Source organism: Pezoporus flaviventris, unplaced genomic scaffold (assembly GCF_033815535.1).
Source record: "Pezoporus flaviventris isolate CSIRO_AGI_PZ_B2104156 unplaced genomic scaffold, CSIRO_AGI_Pfla_v1 ptg000002l, whole genome shotgun sequence".
Lineage (NCBI taxonomy): Eukaryota > Metazoa > Chordata > Aves > Psittaciformes > Psittacidae > Pezoporus > Pezoporus flaviventris.
In genome coordinates, this window is record NW_026892550.1 from 81,477,655 (window position 1) to 81,503,246 (window position 25,592).

The 25,592-nt window shown below is 41.9% G+C and overlaps 1 protein-coding gene across 10 annotated transcripts in view; it reads right to left on the reverse strand.

Moving 5' to 3' along the window:
* Window positions 1-25,592, reverse strand: part of CALD1 (caldesmon 1) — a 253,249-nt gene that overhangs the window by 182,214 nt on the left and 45,443 nt on the right. For 4 of the 10 annotated variants that reach the window (XM_061444730.1, XM_061444734.1, XM_061444724.1 and 1 more), the window contains exon 1: window positions 11,791-12,055. The exons of 1 other annotated variant lie outside the window; for it this stretch is intronic. The gene's annotated coding sequence lies outside the window, so the exon portion shown is untranslated. Of the gene's footprint in view, window positions 1-11,790; window positions 12,063-25,592 lie in introns of those variants that run through there. 5 more of the 10 variants (XM_061444733.1, XM_061444731.1, XM_061444736.1 and 2 more) reach the window with 4 other exon arrangements.

Below are 25,592 nucleotides of genomic sequence, written 5' to 3' on the forward strand. Positions count from 1 at the left end.
TCTGTAAGAACACGTTTATGCATTGCCACTGGGAATAATTAGCAGTTATTTGAACCACAGGACCACTAGCTTCTGCTGTGCTTTTTCTGCAGACAATATAATTAACTTTGGCTCAAATAGTGAACAGTAAGAATGCTGTAATAGACTGAGAAGAGATTTGTAACCCCACTCCATAACAGCTCCCTTTTAAACAAGCAGATAAGGCCATTTAAAACACTACCTGTGCTTTATTGCCTCCCTACCCCCTCAATTTTGGCTTACAGTTCAAGCTTAATTACCATCATTCTGCTTTTCTTCAATTCCTTAAGTAAAAACTAAAGTTACAACTACATAACTCCGTAGTCTTTAAATGTTTTCCCTCCATCACTGGGACTGCAGAGCATTACACTGCAAAACACATTAGAATGAACCTTTACGCCACCCACCTGTAAACACCACGATTTCAAAGACTTGAGTAAAGCAAAAAGCATCTGAAAACTGTGTTTACACTGGTGGGAAATCTGGTGCTAAAAATCAAGGGAGCTGTGCTAAACTCTAACCCTAAAACACAACATTTCAAAGCATACACTGAAGAGACTGCAGATTCCATTTCCAGATGTGCCTGTGCCTCAGGTGCTGCTGTATGGGAGAGCAGCAAGCAAGACCACTAAAACACAAGAATCAAGAAACCAAGATGACAAAACCTCTCTCCCTGGTCTTTCTTCACTCTTAATCAATACCTGGCACATTTTCAACTCTATTTCCTTATACACAGAGCCACAGCAAAGTCCATTTCAGAGTTGCAGACTGTGCTGTGAGCACCCAAGCATCCTGCTTTTAAATAATACCTCTGCTAGTCTTCAAGGAGCTTTAAAGCTCTTCTCCCTTGTTGAGACCAAAGCCACAATTTCAATAAAGCACAGCCACCTTCCTACAATTTTGCAAGGTTTAGCTAAGCTGAAGGCTGAGGTCAAAGAAGGATGCGATATCACACGATTTTAAAGAGAGGTTTGGCTCAAGATATACAGTTCTTATTTCACTGCTTCTTTTGATAGCTTCAAGGCAGAATACCTGCACATGTGGTGATTTTGCCTGATTTGGCTTCACAGTAGCCAACACAGCTCCTCTTTTAATTTGATATGGTTGAAATTAAGTAGCAAAAAACATGAAATTCCCTGCAGAACACTCTTATTCTGCCATGTTTCCTTACCATCTCCTCAAGGAAACATCAGAAATCCAAAAAAGGAAAAAATCTCAGCCTAGCACTCAGAAAAATTAGATACTTCTTTGGTTGTCCCTGGCACATCACCCCTATGTTTCATACTGCGCTTACACAGGGACTCTTCAAAACAGAATTTGGTCCTTTCTCTCCCAGGTGGACTTACACACTTACTGCAATGTGCAGCTATGCCCATATATTTTATATGTATGTAAAGCACATTCCCCAATCTAAAACACTCTCCCAGAGAGTGTCCCTAGGTCTCTGCCTGATTTTGGCCTCATTTGCTCCCTTCCAAATGAAAAGCAGCTCCACTGAAGTCAGTGAGGTAACACTTGTATTAAACTCACGTGAGATCATGTCAGAGCCATGGTCCATAATAAATCAGCTGCCGTTAACTCTTCTGCAAGTTTCCATTCATTAGGGGATTTTTTTTTGTTCGAATTCACATGAGCAATGTCCATGGGCCAAGAAACACATTTTAGAATGATAGCTATTTCCCCTTGCTAAAAACTAGAAAGTGCAGCAAAGTATCCCAATCCTCACTGAATAACTACAGCTGATTGCATTTTGTTAATAAACAGAGGTGTTTATGGACAAAACATGTGTGAATATACTTTAGGGAATCATCCTGCACTACCTAGAGGGTAGGGACAAAGAGACCTATATATGTCTTTCCCAGGGTTTAATTTTTGGTTTAGTGGTGGATTTGGAGGGGTTCAGGGTGGGGGCAAGGTGTTATATATGCCTATAGCTTCTGGTATTTAATTCTAAAACAGGGAAAAACCTTGAATGTAAATATTTAAATTCAGCCTTACTGACCTGTAGCACTGAACCAAGATTGATGAAGCCAGTTCTATGCCTGCTAATGCCAACAGCCTTTCCATCAGTGACTTTCCATTGCCTTGAAGGGTCACAGGAGAGACAGAAATAATGTACTCAGATTATAATGTTTTTTCCAGTTCATCACACCAGTCTCCAGGCTTTCAGAACCGTACAACTGTATTTTGTCATAAGTCAGATTCATAATCTGTCACCACCTCAATCTGTTCATTTATAACAAAATATATTTCCTACACATACACTAAATTCCTTTCATTTTTTACTAAGATGAACTGATCTTTATCAGATACGCTGACACAGAATGCACACATACCATTACTCCCTCCCCTCTTGTTAATATTAATTTTGCTATATACTGACTCCAAGAAAGGAGCTCACATCCATTACAGAAGGTACTGAATAGAATAAAGAACAAAGAAAATGCTGTCTATTTTGGAAAAAAACAACAGGGTTGTTAGCACAGATGGCCCAGGAATGACAAACTAACTTTCTGGTTTGAAAGGTGAAGCAATAGACATCTTTACTGACCATAGAAGTCCTTTATTAGACAATGGCCAGAAGCTTTAAGGCAGTTCATGAACACTACAAGAGGGAAGAGTGATATCCTAGAAAACATTAACGCAAATCAAAAAACTTATCTTGTAAAACTATGATTCTGACATCCTTTATTGAAGGACCCCACGAACAAAGGGAAGGGGAAGTCCCCGTTCTGATCAGTGAAGAGCAACAGAGTAGAACATGAACTTCTGCAGAGCTTCTCTACAGGTAGCCAGAATGAGATTGCACAAACATTGAGCTTAGCCACAAATGAGGGGAGGCAATAGCGGCAGAAAAATTAAACCAAAGGATGCATCATTTACACTTTCCTCTTTTAAGAGGAAAAAGAAAAACAAAGCAGTCTTACATCTTCCATTTGGAACACCAAAGATGGTAAAAATGGAAGAAATTAATCTTTTTTTCAACCATGAAATAATACTTATTGTATTCAATGTGCTTATTATTCAAGGACTTTTCCCAGAGAATCCAGATGCTGTTTAAGAAGCTGATATAATGCAATCCAAGTCCTGAATGACAAAACATGAAGATCAGATATCTAGTTATTTTGGTCTCCAAATTGGCTATCCCTGATCCTTCCAAGAGCTGGAAACCAGGAGTAATCTTATGAGTTTCTGTTGCATTACCCAGCTGTCACAACTTGACAGTGCTGTGCTTCTTTGGCCATGTTAGGGTTTCTCAGTGGGCATTTCTTGGCATGACCTCATGATAATGGTCAAATGACATCTCAGAATTACTGCCATCAAGAGATGAAAGTCATCAACCCCCCAAAGCAGTCCTAATTTACATCCTCCCTCTTGACCTTTCAGATGCAGCTGAGGGAGCCAGTTTCACCTTTAACAAAATAATAAAAAAAAACAAAACAGAAAAAAAACCCCACCTCTTCTCACTGAAAAAAAGGTAGCAGGCATAAAGGGCTACCAAACAGAATGGTCAGTTTTCCTTAACACTAGAACCAGACGCAGTGCCATGCGTCAACAAGAAATTTACTGAGAAGCCAAATCACTTGCAGGCTGCCAGTCAATAGCTAACCTAAACTGCCAGGTAAATCTGTTATCACCCTATGGCAGGTCACCTGTAAGAAACTCTGCCTTCCTGACATGGACAAAAATTCATATTACCAGTTTCACTTACTGAAAACTGTAGATGTGCCCAATTGTATATGGAAATAGAAGCTGAAATATACCTCTGTCACAGAGCTGTGGTCCTTCCTGGGAGGCACGACAGCATTCTGGAGGAGCGGAAGACTGGCTTCAAATCCAGTCAACCTATCCTCTGGCTTACTTCAACATCCATTTTAACCATGTCAGCTTAAGTGGCTTCAAAATGTGAGTAACTGGATATTGTGCAATGAGGCATGCAGTCTGTGAGATCAGACTGATCAATCAGCCCTTCAGGCCACAAAGATGTGGGTTTTCATCAGATTTCACATAGGGGTAGGATCCAAGGCATAATCTCTAAATCTGCAAATATTACACAATCATATTTCTTACTCAATGTAACACAAACTCTAAAAAATCTGCAGCAGAGAACCTGATGTAGCTCCACTCTTCCTATGAAATAAAATGCAACCAAACTGCTTTACCCACATGATTTTGATGGCAGAGAGAGTACTGATCCCTAAACAAAACAAACTGAAAAGCAAGAATGTAAACACAACTGTGCTCCAGTGACTTCGCGTCTTAATGTCATCTGTGTAGGGTTTCACTGCAGTAAGTGATGTGGTGGAAGGAAAGCCCATGAAGGGTGTGTGGAGCACTGGGGACAGCTTCCTAAATTCCCATCCAAAGTACATTGCTCCTTTCTTTCCCCAAAACTTATACCTATTCATACATACACCCATTTCCTATGTGCTTCACTTCTGTGGTCCCATCACTGTCTCTGAAATTCTGGCATTTAATCATTGCTTTTGCTAAAGTTAGTGCTTTATGCCTATTGAGAATAGGATTTTGTCTGCTAATCCCAGCCTTTAGTCATATAAATCCACAACAGATGCACTGAAGACAGAGGAGCTACATCTATATATACCGGTAGAGGAAATGTCTTTTTCTTGTTTGGGTTGTATAGGGGGAAAGAGAGGAAATAAGCTGGTGTGTCTGGTTTTATGGGAGAGAGTTAAGCGGCAAACCAAACTGACTGCAGTTTACAGGGATCTAAATAAAGGAACAAGAAAAAAAAACAGCTACAGAGCTTTTAATAACATAGAGCAAGCTGCAAACAAACTACAAGCAAAAGTTGCTGCTTTTCCTTTTTATTGTCATAAGGCATTACTTCTCGATTGTGCACTGTGTCCAGTGAATAAGCCGTTTGTGGTTGGAGTGAATGAAGCGCAGACCTTTCCCATATATGGCAGGCCTTTTAATCACCAGGGAGCAAACGAGCAGTGGAATTTTACTGGCTTTCTGGGTTTGCAGTGCCCTCTCTTGTATGAAATACTATTTCCCAGTGAGTGCTTATTACTGGGATTTTGACCCAATTTCCTGCTGCCTTGTCCTTTAGGGATGTGCAGCAAGCCAAAAGGAGTCAGTTTCTGATAGCAAACAGTCCACTTTGAACGCTGAGTAACTCAAAGAAATCAAACAGATTTGCACCAAGGTAACTGAGATCAGAGTATAAATATATATATATATTTACATATGTATCAAACAATATGGTTTACATCACTGTTATGTTGTAAAGCAGGATCAGAGTCAGGTCAGCTTATGCCCAAGTTAAAACTTCTCCCCCATTTTCACCAATGCAACAGAAAACAGACAACTGATGTTTTAAGTTACTGGCATAGCAGTAGGGAAATTCTCAGCTGGCCTGCTTTTATCAGTGTAACATACATTAGCCACAGAAATGCTTGGCTCAGTATCATCTGGATTGCCTAAACACTCTTATTCATATTTATAGCAATTAAAATGCTGCACTTCAGTCTTCACAATCCAAGTTTTGTTTGAAGTGGCAAAGCAGCACCTATGGCTTATCAGACATCTGAATGAAACCCCTCATTTTCATAGCAGGGGTGTGGCCCTGTGCGTGGGGCTAAGCTGTTCCTGAAGCCATGCAAAGCAGCAAACCCTCTGCTCTCTGAGGACCCGGGGTGCAGCACTCCATAGCCTCCTATGAAGGATGCTGACTGGAGGCATACAGCAGCACCAATGGGTTAAAGCTATGCAGGTAAGCGAGAGCTGACCAAACTCTTCTGATCTCAGATCTAACCCAGCCCACTCCCATTTCCAAACATTGCAGCCAAGGTCTAGGAATTTTTTTTTCCAAACCTATGAGCTTTAACTAGGCAGGAGCAGAGCCAAATTCTGCCCTGGCTCACCAGCTTTTGAAATTGTTAAGGGAAAGCAGGTTATTACTAGGTCATTAGGAAGATGCAGACTGAAAGTCCTTAGAGCCTTTGCTCCATCTGCAGCTGACCCCAGAAGACTGAGCAGAAACTGTCCTCTGTAAAACAATTTGCATTAGAAAGTGATGATCTGGGCTATCAAATAAGTACTGCTAGGTCCTCTAAAATATTGAGGAGTTAAAATAAGGTTCTGCATTTCCTTCTGGAACGAGAGAGAGATTTTACCGGACTGAACACTATCGTGGCTCAAAAAAAAAAAAAAAACAAAAACAAAATTGGGAAGGGAGGAGGGCCGTTTCAGCATTAGAGAGCTCACTGACAAAGAGAAGAATGAAGTAGGAAAAGGGTAGTAACATGCCCTGTGGCAGTCAGAAAGACAACGGGAACATCAAAGCCTTGCAAATAAGAAACAAACAAGGGCCTGGTCACAGACTGCTTTCACTTGGGCAGAGCTCCCTTTGAAGATGACTGGAATCCAACTGGCATGAGTCTGCAGGACCAAACCTTGGCTTCTGAAGGAGCACAGGAACTACTCCTCCTGTGCTCGCTTCTTGCACAGCTTCTCCCTAGCTGGTGCCAGCTGCTTGGGAGAAGGACATAAAACAAGCTGCCAACAAATTTCAGGAGCTTTGTTTACAGAGCTGTCATAGGTTCAGGTTCCCTTAGCAATCTGATGAATCACAAATGCTGGTTCCCCCTCGCTCCAAGTTATTTAACTTTTAAAAGTGCACACAGCAATTTCCATGTCCTTTAGATCTCCTCGGCCTAAAAGAAAGACTGAGAAAGTCAGTGCAGGTGGAGAGGGGTGTGAGTGCCCACACACACACACGCATGTACATGCACGTCTATGTGAAATGAAATATTCTTCCTGCGTTTAGCAATACTCTCAAATCGGTTGGCCTACAGTTACTTTTCTGAATAGATCAAAACCCAGAGCATTCACAGCAAAATTTTATCTCCAGAAATCTATTTATACCCCTTCTATGAGCAAAATTCCAAAGATTTTATTTTTTTTTTTTTTCCATGTAAGGACATAAACCAGAAAATGTGCAAACGGGTGGGTTCCACTTTGCTTCACACCCTGGACAGCAAGTCTCAAGGGAAATGCTCTTTATTTGTATTCTGTACACAAGAGGGTGTGGAAACATGTAATGTTGTTTCCATTGCCTGAAATCTTTCCCTAATATTTTCCCCCACTGCAGCCTGGCCTGACCCCACGAGTTACAATTTCAAATGCTCTCATCAGCGTGAAACTGGATAAGCAGATAAGGTTCAGCAGCTTCTCTTCCCGGCTTATGACACTGTGCAAGCCTGTAAGCAAACGCTGTCATCCCATGGTTTTGTACACACATGACAACTTCACAGGAAGGCTCTGTCTCAGCTGCACCAAGCGCAGTTAAAGCTGCAAGCACCCAGAAATTCCCTTCAGGTATGTCAGCGCAGTGTCACTGCTGGCTCATCTTCCACTTCATCCGCTCGGCTTCAGTGGTTTTATACCCACAATCTAAAGAAATTACTTCACAGTATAATAGGTATTTGTGTGGGAAAAGAAACAAAACAAAACATAACACCAAACAAACAACAAACCAAAGAAAACCCCCAAACATACAAAAAAAAAAAACAAAGTTATATTTTTTGCTGGGAAATCTATCAAAAATAAGGTTTTAACCAGTGTTTAAACTTGGCATTTGGCATTACAAATTCTTTACAAACACTAATGAATTAAGCCCCAGCAGTCATATGGGCTAAATACAAAAAGGTACAGATTACCCTTTACTTGAAGATACAGAAGCAGACACACAGCCATTAAGTGACTCACCAGGTATTTATGACCACAGGAAAAATTTCAAAGGAGAAGTTACCCCAGCGGCTTAAGATATGGCTGCATTTTTCCTTTCTCTCTTCCCCCTGCTTCCTCAGTTATTTGCTCCTGCCCCCACTGCAGTCCCCAGAAGCACTTCTTCCTGACTTCAACCCAGAGTTGCATGGACACTGCTATAGGTAGGATCTTCTGATCAGGAGGTGCCCCTATGCTTCATAGACAGTGTTTTCCCTCATTAAAGGGCAGATACATGGGGCAGGGAGGGAGAAAGGCATCAGTTAGTGGTGGTGGTGATTCCTGGCCATAGTTGCAGGAGGTGAGTGCCCCAGCTTAGAGCCCACTCGCGTCTCCACTGGGAAGCCCAGCAAGCCTGGGCACTGCCATACCTGGATGCACAGCAGTTCTGTGAGACAAAGCAGTAGCCAAGAGGTTTACAAGTGAGAAAGTCCAGAAGGCTGCATTCCTCACAGAGGTTGCTAGTGATGCTTGGGAAGAGGGACGCAATAGAGATCACACTGCTAATGCTGGTGTCTGCTTGGCAGCCAGGCTGCCAGCCCCGCACCACTTATAAGCGCTAAGCACAGCTCCAGAGAAAAACACACATGAAAAGAAGCACTTCGCTCTGCAGGATGTAAACCATACAGCTAACATATCAGAGCTAGCAGCTAAATAACGGTGTTACGTGCCCTAACCTTCATGGTTAATCAAATCTGTTTCAAGAAAATTAGCAGCAAGCTCCCCCAGGGGTGGGAGGGATCCCAAATTATAATGTACTGAGCGCCCTTCCCCCCTGGGCTAGCTGAGCTGTACAAAAGCATCAGGAAAAGCAAAAAGAAATTGTTCCATAGTTCAACTGTCCTATGACCTCAGTGTTTCATCCAGAAAGGTCAGATCTAATCTGATCTTCAATGCCTCCAAGTCAAATTTCAGCCTTAGCCAAATCCTCAACAAACCGTTTGGACACATTCAACAGCTACAGCTCCCCAGCAAGCACCACCACCTGAAGCGTAAGTGCCAACACATAGGGAGGTGACTTGCTTCCAGAACAGTTGCCCCCAAAATCCGTTCTCACCAGGTTGTGGGGCTTTAAACCACCCAGGAGCTACAAACAAACCCAGCAAACGGGCCCCTGCAAATGCACGCTTCTGGAGGTGAGAGCTCTAATAAGAAGGAAGCAGCTTTCTTGTTACAAGCTGCCAGGGGGGAGTTACTAAGAAGAGACAATTTTTAAAGAATGAAAACTTGCTTTGAAGATAGGCTCCCACTCTCTGCAGTCACAGGCCTGTGTGCCTCAGGCTTTGTACACCTGGAGCCCGATCCTCCTAACTCCTCATACAGCTCCTCTCAAAGGCAATGAAAGGTTCACAGGATTGCACTTCTATTCTGCCCTGTTACCTTTTTTGGTGCTCTCCGATACCCAGGAGGTTTCCAGAGAAGCACAACAGATGAACAGCTGATTTTGCTCTCTTGGCCCTCTGTTTCTTAGGTGCATATGGTTTCCTGTCCCCCTTTGCTCATACACATCAGGCAAATGTACCAAGTTGTACACTTGTCAGACAGGGGTTAACAATTCCACTGAACTGTAATACAAACTAAAACTCATGCAGCCAACAGCACAGGTCTCAGGTAGACAACTACTATTTGCCCTGCAGGAATGGAATCCTACAGGCTGTCATTTTCTGCTATAAAAAGATCACCCCCATAGGCAAAGCCACTCCAACTGTATGCAGGGAAGGGTGAAAAAAGAACTTCCAGCCAGGCCCTTGATAGATCCTCCCTGGCATTTTTCTCTTCATATGACAGAAGCTACACCCCAGCAAACCAGCAGAAAAGCCTTGCCTTTTCCAGTGCAATAAGTGGCACTGCATCCTAACCCTGTATGGGTCCAGACAGATGCTGACCAGTGTGCGTCCATGCCATGTGTAGAACTTACAACCCCACTTACCTTTCAGATCACTTAGGTTTCAATGCCATTATTGCATCATCTATCAGTGTTGGACTGGAAATAAAAGCACAAGGGAAGTTACCCCTTTCTCAGGCCACTCCATGTCCGAATAATGTTGTGAGCGCATAAAGTAGCAATTGTGAAAAATCCTTTATTTAATGCTTACATGCTTACATCACTCACTCTCAGAGAGTATTGAGACTACACAGGACTCCCCTTGCATCAGAGCCTGCATCCATTAATGACGGTATTGATTTCACCAACATTAATCTGTGAATGAAGACTGTGGAACTGATCCTCTTGTCATTGAATGCTGCAACAAAGGGGAGTTTTCAGGAAATACAAATTATTTCAATTTAGTCTCCTGTTCACAGGCATCTTATACAGAGTGTCTCCCCTTCCACCGTTACTTAGATATTAATGTGTGCAGGTTTTACTGATGAACAAACTTGCCTATCAAAAAAGCCTCCCTTTTTCAAATACCTGAAGAAAAGTTTAGCCTCCAGCCTTCACCCTAAAGTCAATTTAATTAAGACAATGGACCGATTCCTTGAACCATCGTTCCATTTGCGATTTATGTTAAAACAGCCCATTTCATTTGGTTTGGTGCATGGCATATGTAGTTTTAGGATGCCATCCTGTCTCTCAACGGCAGGAGAAAAAGGCATGAAACTTGTCTATATATGCATATGCTCACAGAGAACCTACCGCTACATTTAAAGAAACAGAGACAGAAGGGAGGTAGGGTCCCAGGGTTGATGACAAATCATACAAGCACAATCACTCACAGTATGGTATCTAAAATAGACAAATTATAATAACTACACAGTTCTCACAAAAGAAACACTCTGCCTCCTTATTTTCTTTGAGCTGCTGCCAAGAAGGGAATGTGTTATTTTCACAAATTATTCTCTTGTATGCCTTTTAGCAAGAGAAACCTTCTCAGCAAAGCAAAATTCCATTGAAACTGCATACGCTGAAAAGAAATACTCCTCTGAAAAGTAATTATATATACTCGCCAAAGAGTAATTGTTCAAAATTATCTTGCTCATTTTTCCAAGCAATATGTATGAGAAAAATCAGTTCTATCACTGTAGGTCTGGCCAGAGTTTGGTCAATGACTGCTGCTCCCAAGTATCTGTCTGCTGCTAACTTCATCCCTTCCTTCATTTTTTCTCTGAGAAATTCCCTGCTATGCAGAATATGATGCTATCAGCAGCCAGCCTTGCACAATGCTTACAAACTGTCCGAGCATGTCAAAGGACCTGGGAAGCAGAGCCTGCTTGCTGGCTCTCCCTGGCAGCACTCTGACTGACACAAACGCAGACTCTTAAGAGCTCCGGTCCTACCCAAGCACATTTTTCTCTCCCCTTTAACAGGAAAGACAACTTCACAAGAAACATTCTGGCAGTACACTGCTACGCATGTTGAGAGCTGAAAACAAAAACGGATGCCATCTATTGTCAACAGTACTCCTATGAAAGGCTGCCATGACTGACATCTGCTCAGCAAGGATCTGATCAGTTACATTAACCAGAGCTTTACTGTATCTGTATCAGTTACAGCAGGAAGACTGACTTTACAGTCAGGCTGCCCTGAAAGCCTAGGTATTAAGTTGCAAAATGAAAAGCATTTCATCAGTCATTACTACATTAAGAGCTTTTTCATTGCAATTCCTTTTAAAAAAAAAAAAGAAAGAAAGGAAAGAAAAGAAAAGGAAAAAAAGGTGTGTGGGGGGAACACAACACACAGATTATTGCTCTACTAACAAGCCTGCTGCAGGAGTGGGACCAGCACACATCCTGCCCTGTACCCAAAGCCTTGCGCGCAGCACCTCGTCACTACAGTTCATTTGGGTGGGCAAGCATGCACCCCCTCTACCCACCCAGCATAGATATCTCCCTTAGTTCACCTCAAACATCTGGAAAGGGGGGGCACAGAGAGAGGAGGAGAGTAAAAATAGTACCCGACACTTTCGCACTGTTCCCACAACTGGTTAGATTTCGCATGCTGCTTAAACTCTAGCCGTAACGCAAATGCAGTCAGACCAGCTAGCTCCCAAACAAGTATGTATCTTAAGTCCTTACCTCTGGCTGAAAAGGTTTCAACTAGTAGGAAGGAAATGAATAACTGGCTGCTTGGGCAGGAGCACAGCAAGAAAAGCACACCAGCAGCCTCACACACAGCCTTATTCAATAAAACTACAGCTTTTCCTTGGCCCCTCCCAAAAGTCAATGCTAAGTGAATACATATCCCTTATGTTTACAATTGGCAGGCAGCGGTATGCATTGTCCTCAATTTATTCTAATAGGCAGCCAATGACTGTGCACAAGCCAAGGTGGGTTCAGCCTGCCTGCAGAGATGCCTGTCATTCCCTAGGCATGCTCAGGAAGCCACTCATCAGAAAACCAAGACCTAAAAAGCTCCGAAAATTCGTGCAAGCTGCCAAAACTGTCTTGCTACATGCCCTTTTTTGGTTATCCTTAGCAGGGCCTCTGAAAGTAAATCCTCTGTCAGGAACAATCATAAGAAATGTTAATCTTGGAGAAAGAGGTTGTCTTGTTGGACACAAACGGAGCTTAAAAAAGGAAATACACTGAATGGAAAGGGACACAGTAAACATATTTACTTTTTGCACCAGTTGTTTTAAAAATAAATAATTCCACCACAGCTAAACTTTGTTGGGGTTTTTTTTGTTTGTTTTTTTTTTAACAAGGACCACATGTAAAAGGGAGCAGAAACACTGCAGTGCAAGCTTGATTCTGCAGAGAGAGACACCAGTGGGAAAGGCACATGAAAGATGAGTTGGCAGGCTTCACAGCCTGTTTCCATTTCAAATAGTGCAACAGAAGTTACATACAGAATATCCGTGTTCTGAAAAATAACTTTTAAAGGGATTCAAAACTTTGATGACGATATTTAGCAAGTTGGACTAATTGGATACAGAGGTTTAGTTTATAAGTATATAGATGTTTATCTAAACATTAAAACTATGAGGATAGCCCTACATCGACATATTATGACCAACACTTTTCACTACCTTTGAATACCATAACTAAAGTAAGCTTGTATTAATTTTTATATTTGTTTTGCTTTACCGATTGCACACTAACTTCCCCAATTATGCAGGCAACTTAAAAAAAAATGAAAGAATGGACGCAGACTGATGTTGGAAACAAAAAAGCTACATAAACTAGTTAAAGTGTGAAAATAAATGTGAAAATTATTGCCTAGGAAAACAGCGCAGTACACAGCTCCTCACATGCGCATGTACCCAGCCACTAAAACAAGGCTGCAGGAGAACTGCTGACTGCTCTAAGGGAACAGAATTCCAGACCAGGAGACATTCTGCAGATTCATATTTGACAATAATATGTACAAAACTGGTTAGGAGGAAAATATGTGTAACATGACTTCGCAGCTGAAGGGGCTAAACTATTTTAATGCCTTTCTGGGTCTTTTTTTTTCTGGCCACTGGGCCCCACAGATTTAGTCACATGTATAATGCAAGAAGGATTCAGTCCACAGACAGTAAACTAATCTTTACAGCACAAAAAAAAAATATTCAGAACACCAAATCTATGCCAATTTACAGCAAACAGCTATAATGAATCTAGTGTCACTTTAAATTTCACAGTTTTATTAAATTCAGTACAAAGCGGTGCTTGTTTCTAGAAGGCACTTATTTAATTTTAACAACCCTTTGGAAACAACTTCTAATGCCAGACATCTCCCATGATGCGGCTGTGATGCTTTTAAATATTAAAAGTAATACATACAGCATATATGTAAACTAGTTTTCCACGATTTACTAGAAAAGGGAGAAAAAAATCCTTGCTCTCAGATCATTCCATTAACTATAGGAATTATTATCCTATGTATCAATGACCAAATAGAGGTACTGACATTATTTATGATGAAATTACAATTCTCCACTGGATCTTACTGTCCTCCAGATTTTCAGAACATAAATCACTGAAGAATTCAGGCTGAGGTGTAAAGAAGACTAAGGGATGCTGATGGTCAGAAAACTGAATCATAGAATAGTTAGGGTTGGAAAGGACCTTAAGATCATCTAGGTCCAACCCCCCTGCCATGGGCAGGGACACCTCACACTAAACCATGACACCCAAGGGTTCATCCAACCTGGCCTTGAACACTGCCACGGATGGAGCATTTATGGCTTCTTTGGGCCTCACCACACTCACAGCAAAGAACGTCTTCCTTATATCTAACCTGAACTTCCCCTGTTTAAGTTTAAACCCATTCCCCTTTGTCTTATCACTACAGTCCCTAATGAAGAGTCCCTCCCCAGCATCCCTATAGGCCCCCTTCAGATACTGGAAGGCTGCTATGAGATCTCCACGCAGCCTTCTCCTCTCCAGGCTGAACAGCCCCAACTTTCTCAGCCTATCTTCATACAGGAGGTGCTCCAGTCCCCTGATCATCCTCGTGGCCCTCCTCTGGACTTGTTCCGACAGTTCCATGTCCTTTTTATGTTGAGGACACCAGAACTGCACACAGTACTCCAAGTGAGGTCTCACAAGAGCAGAGTAGAGGGGCAGGATCACCTCCTTTGATGAGCTTTTGATGCAGCCTCTTGTTCCATCATTGCCACCAACCCCTGCTAATCTCAGTGTCCACTGCAACAGGAACCTAGAAGGTATTACACTACTTAAAGCTGAAAGCAACTTTATTTTTTGAAAGAGACTTACTATGAGTTCAATGCTCCCATGTAAAGCATGCCAAACTCTGTGTTCCAAGTCACTTTGCTATTAAAATTCTGCAAAAAGACCAATTTTGCTTTGGAGAAATAATATTATGAAATGTAAAGTTTGAGCTGAATTTCACTTAAACTTCTGAATGCCATGACTTGAAATTTCAAAGCCAATGAACTGGCACAGATACCATAGTTTTCCTGAAGATGTTACTGAAAACCTGAGCTATGAAGGACACGGAGTTAAATTCTAGTGGGTGCCCCTTTGCATCCTAAGACTAGAAGCCACCTGTAAACATGTAATGATAAAATGCCTAAATCCACAATTGTAAGAATTTGGGGCACTACTATGGTAGTCCATGCCTTCAGCAGCAGGGCTGCCACTCTAGCCACACTTTCTTATCCCCTTTAACAAACAGACTCTTTGTGTCATGGTGCAGAGCTAAAAACCTTTTTGGGAGCTGAATAACCCGAATCCCAGTTTGTGATTGCAAATATAAGATATAGAAAGAATAGTACATGCAGAAATTAAACCCCCAAACCAAGCACTATTTCAATACCTATACCTTATCATGGTAAGTAAGGGCCCTGCAAGTACTCATTGCTAAGCCCTTGAGCTCCATAACTCAGGGCAAGGGTGGGACTACTCGCGATAAGAGCCAAAGTGCTTGTACGTGCTGGGCTGTTAGTGAATTCTTCAAGACCTAAGCCTGCAGTCCCTCCCTTAGAAGAATCATGTTAGAAGTACCTGACTGTGGCTCTCACGGGTTTATCAATTTTTCCTGCGAAATTTACAATCTAAAGCTGAGGTAAGTCTGTGGCCTAGAAAGTACACTGTAAATCATCCCCTGGGTAGCAGGTCCCATTGCTGCTTACAGCCACTCTTAAGGAACTCATATTGTGGCACTACAGCGTCTTCAAGACTCAGCAGGGAGCAGTGGCCAAAGGGACTGCTTGGATTATTGCCATTCAGTCATCCAATTACCTTCTTCCTAAAGCAGTTGCAATGGTAGAGTTGTGCTCCCACCTGGAAAAAGTCATTGGGATATTTGGGGAGAGATGATATTTTGCTTTTCAAAATGAAGTCACTTTTTATGACTGAGGTTCCCAAAATTATTTTTATCCTCTTCATTTGACATGGTGCATGTGGCCATTGCTGGGTAGCACTAAGTCTTCCACCACTGTCCCTGCAATGTCTTCAGCTGCCATTTCAGCAATTAAGAGCAAATATGTTCCCCACACCTGCATATTCCCACAGTACAGCAAGATGAATATAGAGCATCAAATACACCATGAGGGAGGCCATTCTTTCCATCTGTACCCAATTTGCCTCACACGCCTAAAATCTACTCTTTTTTGTGGTCTCCCACAGCTAACAGTGGGTCAAAACTACCCTAGTGCTCCCACCATAAAGACAGAGGTCTTTAGAGAGGAGCTTCTGTGCTGCAACTAGCACAGGTGCTTCATGTTTAGGTTGGGAGACCAAAGCTCTGCTTAGGAGAATAGCAGTAGCATGGTCTATGCATGAGTAACCAACCCTATTCCCTAGCACACAGGCAGACACAAAAAGGCAGGCTGCACCAGGGTAATGAAGACATGTCGCTCAGCCTTGCTGACAGGAAAGTGGTCTTTATTTCCAGTCCTGGTACCAGTAACAAAGGTGTGACACGCTGGAGTGCTAGCGTGGGGCACAGACACAATAGATAATACTGTCAGCAGCAACAAGCAGCATCCGTTGAGTCTGGCAACCACGGACGGCTACAGCTGAGCACTGCTCTCACTCTACCAAATGCCCTCTAACCCAACTGATAGTGATTTTATCTGTCATACTTAGATTGCCTTCACAGCTATGTGGTGGAACTGTTAATTGTAAGTAAAAGCCTAACACTCTTAGTCTCTGAGCAGGACAGGAAAGTGAGTTTTAACACTTAAAACAACAAAACTTACTCCTGGAGGTTTGCATGGCTGCATATGGCAGGGGCAGACCCTCAGTCCAACCCTGTAAATCCTCTAGGCAGCTAAAGGAGGTATCAAAAGACTACCTTTTGAGGAGATAGGACTTCCTTCCCTGGCAACGTTAAACAACCTGCTCCTCACTGTATATTGAAACATTCAATTGTGTTGAATATCTCCAAGCACCCCTAAAATACCAGGCACAACTGCATCATTCTTCACTTTCAGACCTCCAGAATGTAAATGATCTTTAAGTTGTACACCAAAGATGAGGGGAGCTGTTGTGAGATCATACAAGGTGCCCAGGCTAGCAATACCTTTCAGGAAGCCCTGTTGCATATATCAGTGTATGTGGAACTTGTGTTGATTGCCTGGGTGGGAAGAAAAGAAGACTATACATCCATTGGTCACCAAAGGACGCAATTGCGCAAGGAACTGGGTTGGATGAGGAGCATACCCAGAGGAAATTCAGCACTAGGAGCAGTAGAGAAGGGAAACCAACTTAGATGATAGGTAGAGGCACTCTCTTTAGCAGACTTTGCTTTTTCTTCCCTTGGTACAATGGAGCGGCAGGCAGGAAATATGTGTGCACTCTGGGCTAGCTCACATCTCCTTCTCTTGCTCCAGGCCAGAGTGGAAAGCATAGTTTGTTTCTGCACATTTTCTCATACCCCCTCATAAAGAGACCACAGCTTGGGCTTTCTCTGCCCCAGCAGATGATTTCTAAATGATGCTATGGCTGTGCTGTTTCCACAGCTCATCTGAAGTCAGCCTAATCTTATATACAGAGGATACAGGCCAGATGGTGGTGCTCACAGCTGTGAATGTCTGACATGAAGGTAAGCTTAGACTTGTGAGCAAGCCACCCAGCTGGCAGTTCTGTCTAGGGGATTGCTTCGAAGGGTGTGAGGGAGAAGCCCACACACCGTGAGCAGATTTGATCACCCTTATGATTACCTCCTGGGCACAGACAAGCTTTTCTATGTTACAGAAGCAGAGGTAGCTTTTTAGGAAAATTTTACACATGCTGCTTCAGGCAATATCTTTTGGCCTGGAACAGTACAATCCATAGGACTTCAAAGCCTCCAGTGTGCTCAAAGAGGGTGTAAAAGCTTCCAAAAAACAGAGCAGAGGAATATGAGCACCTCTTCAAACACAGGGCTGCGTCCAGTACAGTGTCAGTCAGCTGGAAATGAAAGAAAAGCTGGTGCTAATTACACACAGTAACAAGGACTAGAATGTAGATACCAAGAGAGATGCACATCATTCTTAACACAGATGCCAGCCTCAGTCTCTCTAAGACTTGTGTATATCCAGTGGAAGAGACAGAGCCCTCCATTTGCATTGTGGGTGTTTAGCATATGCAGAAGAGCTGCACTGACAAATGGGAACCCCAAGGCACTAGGTCTCCCACCCAAAGTACCATAAATCCCCTACGAGTGGCAACAATTGTGCTCTCTTTCCTTCCTGAAAAGCATTATGAGTCTTCTGAATGCAAAAATGCTTAAGGTGTGGGAATCGTAAAACGTGCCATTCACCAGTCCACACCGTGATAAACAAGCAAGGAATGAAGGGCAGAAGACAATACCAGTTCCAAATTGCATAAAGGTATTGGGAAAGAAAAGACACACCCCCCCCCCCCGCTATGGGGAAGTGTGTCTTTAGCACCCTGACAGTAGGAATCAGTTCAATGGTACCAAAAGCAGCACATCCTTGCACTGGATTAAAGAAATTAAAAAGTAGGCATATAATTATGTACAATTGCCATTCATTTTGGTGTGGTGTATATGCCCATTTCTGGTAAGTGTGATATTTTATTTCTCTTGGTTTAGTCACCTAAATATATGCAAAGCACATTTATATACTAAAGAATCAAAACAAAAAAAAAAGGATCCTAAAGCCTGCTGGAAAGAGACATTTTATCCACAACAAGAAAGAATTCATCAGGGGAGCTGTGACTTTACCTTACTAAAAGCAAAACAAACAACATAGCGGTCCATTCTGGTTCCAAAGAAAACAGAATACCTACACTTTTCCACTACAAGGCTAAGCCTAGCTACATGTACACAGTGCCCCCCAAAGAACAGAGACTTCACAGCACTTTTACCCATTAGTAGAGGGGATTGCTTTGGAAAATAGGGCTTTTACACACTTTTTCTGCAGGCTAGCATATGGTAAGGGAACTCTGCCCTCAGGGACAGAAATGGGCATGCTCTTCCTGAAGAGCATACCCACTTCTCTTGCAGAGTACAAAATATGAACAACAGATGTTTATCTTTTTCCAAACACCCCTGTTTTCCATCGCCAGCCATGAAAAATTAAGTGCAAATGAAATTAGTGGTGCCCAGAAAATTTGCACACATTCTCGATTTGCCTTGGTTTGAGAAAACTCAGTGTATTTGCTCAAAACAATTGCACTGTACATGCCCCTTCTTTGTAAATTTGTCTTTGTTTTCCAGGCAGAAAAGATGGTGCCATCACCTACTTTTGCAGAGGGGTTACAAATTGTACAGCTGCTGGTACAGGAATTTTGAGGGTGAGGCATATTCCTTGGCCTTGATTCTCCTCTCACTTAGACTGGGGTAAACCAAATGTCAGCCTAATCAAATCAATATTCTCTGACGTAGCCCATTGTTACAGCAATGCGAGAACCGGGCCCCTTTGTGCTCCGATGCTAACGAACTATTCAGCTTCAGCAGTTTGGCTGAGGCAATGAGCAAAGGTTAGGTCTCGGTCATTAACTCTGGCTCAAATGAAAAACACAACCTTAGCAGATGAAGTCCATCTAAGTCCCACACATGCCCACGTTTGCAAATAATCTTTCTGATCCCCACTTAGGTCTCCTGTGCAGCTCTGGCTGCTATAACAGAGTTCAACACTTGCAGCTGCTTCTCCATGGTCATGTCCCTAGGGATGGCAAGCCACAGAGAGAGAAAGGCACCTCAGGCAACTGAAGGCTGTGCTTACTCAACAAAATCTACTAGAGTTAGTTGGTAGGCTGCTGGTAGGAATACCTGGTTCTGATGGTGTTTCCTTCAAACAGTGAACCTGCTACTGTCCCCCTTTTATCCATGAAGCACATGCATGGAATAGCATCAATAGAGTCACCACTTTCCAGCCTGTTCATGATAGGAGAGAAAGCAAGATTCCTTTTTAAAGATGGAAAACAAGGTACTGAAGAGACCAATGTAGGTCGACGAAGGTATATTCAGACATCCAACTCATATTTGCACAGTTAATAAGTCTCCCATCACTTAAGACTTCGGTCCAACGTAGTCCTGGCTCTCAGTGACTTACAATCATAGAATCATAGAATAGTTAGGGTTGGAAAGGACCTTAAGATCATCTAGTTCCAACCCCCCTGCCATGGGCAAGAACACCTCCCACTAAACCATGTCACCCAAGGCTCTGTCCAGCCTTGACCTGAACACCGCCAGGGATGGAGATTTACAACTTTCCTGGGCAACCCATTCCAGTGTCTCAACACCCTCACAGTAAAGAACTTCTTCCTTATATCCAAACTTCTTCCTTATATCCATTGCATATAACATTATATCCATTGCATACAACATCATGCATCCTGCATGACATTATCCTTGTATAATATCATGCAGTCAGTGTCTGGCAGAACCAAGAAAGGAACTCAGAAGTTCTCTATCATGATCCACTCCCTAATTCAAGAGGGTAGACCTCCCACTGAAAGACCAGCTGTGCCATGCATCTCGCACAAGGTTACCAGCACATAGCTTCACTCACAGCAGGAGAGCAGGGTAAGCAGAAGACCTGAAAGAGGGTGAGGAAGGACTATGTTAGACAGGAAGAAGCTACAACACTGTAGGGGACATAGAGACAAGAGGCAGCAGGGTGCATGGCAAAAGACTGGAGGACAAGACTTGTTAGACCTCATCACACATGGCACTAAGAAAGAGATGATGAAAAATGAATGAACACCCAGCGTCTACTTTCACACTCCTATTGCTATTACATGCAGAAGACAGAGCTGAGCTGTGCCAGCTCCGAACGAATTAACCAGTTACCCTTTGTGCCACACGCTGAGCAAGTGCAAGCACGAGTGAAAAAATGAGATCTCTAGTGCCCTGCATCACACCCTGTAACCTTGTGTAATACGATGGCAGAGCCACAGCTAGAAGCCAGCTAGAGCTAACTGTGGCTATGCCAAAGTAACATGGTGGTTCTGTGAAAGGAGCTATGCATCAGTCAGAGTATATCCCTCCCTCAGTCTTACAGCCATGCAGTCCCTCCAGACAGAACAAGCCTTTGCCACTCTCTTGGAAAAGACAAATTTCTGTCATTGCCACCGACAAGGAATCTATAGGAAAGAGGAGCAGGCACAGCAGACAGAGCCTTGACAGCAGTTCCAGGCATTTTGCTAAGCCAAAACCTCTGTCTGCCCTTGGGTTTACCCAGTGGAGAAAAGGAGAACTGTAATATGTGCCTCAAAATAAAATTAGAAGGAGGAGAAAATGTTGAAACATTAGCAATGCAGCTTATGTAATACTGTGGACCAAATTTGAGAACTGGATATAGAAGCACACCAAGTCCCCATCAGTCATTCAGCAGCACATGCTCCCAAGCCATATCCCAAAGCTGAGAGAGGCGTCACTGAAATGATGACTATTCCCATTTCAACATTGCCTAGTAACTTCAGTTAGGATTCCAGCTCCCATGAGGTGGTCCTTCTGTTTACACCACAGCAGTTGATTGTGGGAGATGCTTGTGCTGGTGGAATTTCCAAGTATCAGACTGTGCACAGGCAAGACTCCATGCTAGAAATCCTGGGAAAGTATGAACTCCAGCAGGCTGTTTCTCAGAAGGATGCGGCATTTAGTGTGAGAGGGGATGTAGCAGAATGTCTTTCCCTGCCTGCTCTCATATGGACAGAGAGGGATAGTGGCTTTTTCACTAAATATTGAGCATGACATTTGCTCCTCTCCAAATTTAGACACACCCAGCTTCCTCTGAAGAGCTCTGGGCAATGTCTCCTGACAGGCAATTTCTTGCAGCAGCTTCATTTAAATAAAAAATTCAATATAAATTTTAGAATAGGGCCAGTTCAGAAGCCTCCATGCTATGTATTTTGAAATTACATTTCATTCTGAATTTCCTATCCTCCAATATTCCCAGTGTGCCTTAATCATTTGCATTGATGAAGGAGCATGACAGAATTTCTCAAGGGAAAACTATGAGGAGGCAGCTGGGATTTTGAACTGCAGGCAGCTATGCTATTTGTCTATATAAGCTAAATCACTGGTATTCATGATGAGGTAACTACAGAAGTATACAGAAAAGAGGATTAACAGCTCATATGTTTCTCACAGTTCCAGTGTCCAATTCCTTTGCACTTCAAAATGACTTTGCTTCCAAGAGATAAAATCCCTGTGCTTTGCTCTGCAAGTGGTCTAGCCACAGTTTATGGCAAAATAGAGGTTGATTTAGATTGTTGCTTCCTGCTTTGAGCATATTCTATCAAATCTACTTTGGCCTGCCCTCTGTTCAGAAGGTAAAACTGAAAGTGCTAGGTTTAATTCTCTAGGCAAGGGTCAGACATACCTGAAAAAGTTACTTTGTGATCTTCTGTTTCTCCCATGACCATGAATTTGACTATTGATTCACCAAACACTTATTAAAATATCTGATCTCCTGAGTGGCTCCAATTTCTCTTTGTCCCTTTCCAGATTGACCCGTGTTCACCTTCTGTGACAAGCTGTGAACTCCTGAAGTTTAGTGTAACCCCCCAACATATTGATGTTTGCACATTCTGTTCAAATACCTTACCTTTTCTTATTATTTTAGATTAAAATCTTATTTCTTCATGAATAATTCAAGCTGGCAACTGAGCACCGAGTGCCAGCTCTATGAAGTACACTAGTAGCAACTAAAAATATGCGATGCTGGGGAAATAATTCCGTATCTTTCCCATTCATTCCTTTGAATTTATATTTCAAGTACTTATAATGATCTTCCTCCAGTTCTGTTTCAGGAATAATGGAAATGTGATACTAATGTTCCTACCAGGTTTCTAGAATTCTCTTGTAAATCACGGTATCTCCTCAGATACCGCTTCCTCAAGCAATCCGTGTAATGTCAGGGAAGACTGCAATGCTCCTGTGTCTTTTTGCAGTGGTAACAGTAGACACAAGAATTGCTGGAATAACAACTGCTGTAGGGAAGTTGCTTATCTTCTGCTTATCTTCTTTAGCAACATCAGTGGGAACCTAATAATGCAAGCAGGTCACAGATTTCTATGGGTATAAAGCATGTTCTTTGCCATCATGCATATTCTGTGCACTGTATTCCTGGCTTATATTTTAACACAAAAAAATAACATGGGGCTGCCCATGCAATGCATGTTCAGCATATCCCTCTCAAAGTAGATCTCACAAGTTGGCTTGATAAAATTGAAATGTTTTTATCTTTGAAATGTTGCACTTTTCAATATTAGATATTAGATATTGAATTATTGAATATTTCAATATTCAATATTAGATATTGAAAAGACATCTTTAAGAATATTTTGCTGAGCATTCATTAACTTTTTCTATGAAGAAAATAACTTATTCTTCCATTAAACTTTCTAGTTTATCATATACTACCTTTTATTAAGGCAGCACCATCACCACATTCTTCTCATTTCTATTACACAGCCTCACAAGTCATTAAAAGCAATTCCCAGGGCTGCAAGTTTAGATACCAATGATGTAAACCAGTCAGCAGTGGCTTATGGTTAATATCTTTATTATTTTCAGCCACAAAGACAACTTCCATAAACAAAAAATAATCAATTAACTTCTTCTAAGCACAAATGTGGAATGAATTATGCCTGCCTTTACAAAAGTCTTTTCATCTCTGTTAAATGGTTTTGGGTAAAAGAAAGGGATGTCCTTGCCAACATCTACCACATATGATATCAACCACCAAGATAAACATTCATACGCCTCAAGTCTGAGCTGCTTCTCAGTGTCAGAATGCATGCGTGAATTCCTAACTAATAGCTATTGTTTGGATTCATTAGAAGAAATATCACAAGTTTGACTTTTTCCAGAACCTAGCACACTATAACATCACAGGCAAAAAAATCATAGCTGATACATTTTCTAAGAAACAGCTTTAGTTTTTGAGACTCCAAGTGGATCATGGGTCAGGAACACATTCCTGCATTTAGGTTGCTATCTATAGGATCCAATTAAGATTTAAATATTCCATATTTCATTGGAAAAACTAACACTTATCTCAGATTAATCTTGGCTTCTGAGCAGTTACGTGTAATTGAATGCTTCCTCAAAATCACAAAGGGTTTCCTTATACAGATGCTTGCAATGCAAATATCAAAGAAACAAACAGCATGCCTAAGTCCCTGCACAGTCTGATTGGCAACACCTCCTATCCCTGATCATATCACAGATAAATTCACCAGCCTTCACTGAAATACCAGCCTCCTCTCTGACAGACCCTGAACCAGACTACAAGACAGTTAAGCTGCTGACTGCATTACTAGGCAGTAGATTAGTTATACACATTTGAATGTGTAGTTGTATACTTCAAACTATTGTCATCCTGCTTCTAGCATATGTCAGGAGCTCCTAAAATCACAGTGAGAGGATTTGCTCATTCTTCTTGGCCCACATAAGCAGGGTTTATTCCTCAGCACTGCACACAGCTGCATTCCCACTGGCATTTATTGTGCTCAGCACATGCCTGAAGCCATGAAGAACTGTTGCGAAACGTAAATAGTGCAAGGGAGCCGTACCCTCCCTCACAGTGGATGCAAGCTGTCCTATCCTGTACCTGTGCCCAAGGCATGCTGAGCACAATACTTGAGCAGTTCTATGAATGGGCAAAATTCTGCCCAAACACAACTCTGGGGTGGTCAAAGTCCCAAAAGTCTGTTCCATGGTAATCTCCAGCATCTCAGGATTACCCTTGCGTTCATTATTTAATTGAAAGGAAGAAAAAAATTTTCAATTAAATGAAATTTCAGATGTACCTTCTCCTGGCAATGCCACTGAATTCCTCACTGAACTTTATATTAAAGTATCAGAAATAAAGATGAATGCTAGAAAAATGTGCTTCATCTGCTCTCTATTTTTTTCAATAACACTCAAAAAGAGACAAAAAACTCCTGCAAAACATATTCCACTGAAATTCAGAGAACATGTAAAAAACCACTCCAGTGGAAAAAAATTTAGCTAATATTATTCATTCATCGCTTACTACCTTGGTCTTTTTTGGAAGCCACCAAGGATATGTGAGGAAGCACAGAATAATATCCAGGAAAGTGCTTCTCTTAAGCTTTTTGTTAGGGTGACCAATTTCCCTATTGCTTTTTCAATTTATCATCCAGATTTGTTGTGATTGATTATATAAATAGTGATATAAATTCTGGCTTATGAACACGGACTTCATACGCTCAGAAAGATTAGCAAAAGAGATTTTGATTCATTTCTTTATAATCACTCTGTTCAAATTCAATCAGAAAAAAATATATTGGTGGCTACATACTGCAACAGTATGGGAAATTGGACCGTTAATTGTTTCAGGCCCAGGCCACCCAAGAATTAAAAGGATTTGGCAGCTTTCAGAATATATCACATGAGAGATTGGTTTGACAGACAAACAAAACAAAAACAACCCACATGGCTGTGATTCCCTCAGTTACAAGGCAATGTCATCAGAGAAGCTTTTACTCACACGGAAGCATTTTAATTTTTAAAATGTCAGATATTTTTTAAATGGCTACCTTTTCAAAAAGATTTGCCTTGATTCTACTTTTACCAAAACTTGCGTTTTTTCTCATGTTTTCAGTAACCAAAGTTATATGAATTCTATAGAAAAATCCCCAAAACACCTCATCCCAAACAATTCCAACCCCACAAGATATCTTTCCAGCCTCTTGTTTTCCTCTGAGATATATCAGATGCATGAACGTGCAATTGCAGAGTACATAATTTGTTGAGCTAGCCCAAGTATATAGGTAGTTTACTCACCAACCCATCTCTGGATTTTCCCATATCATTAGTTTACTGTCTGCTGCTTTCTTTTTGTCTAGTTGTATTACCCCCCACCCCCCCCCCGACTCATTCATAGAGAAAAACTATGAACATCAAGAAGAGTACTGAAAAAGAGTCTACCATTTTCCACAATATCCCCTGATAATAACCATTGTGACTTCCAATGTCAATTTGCTTCCTAGGCATCCAC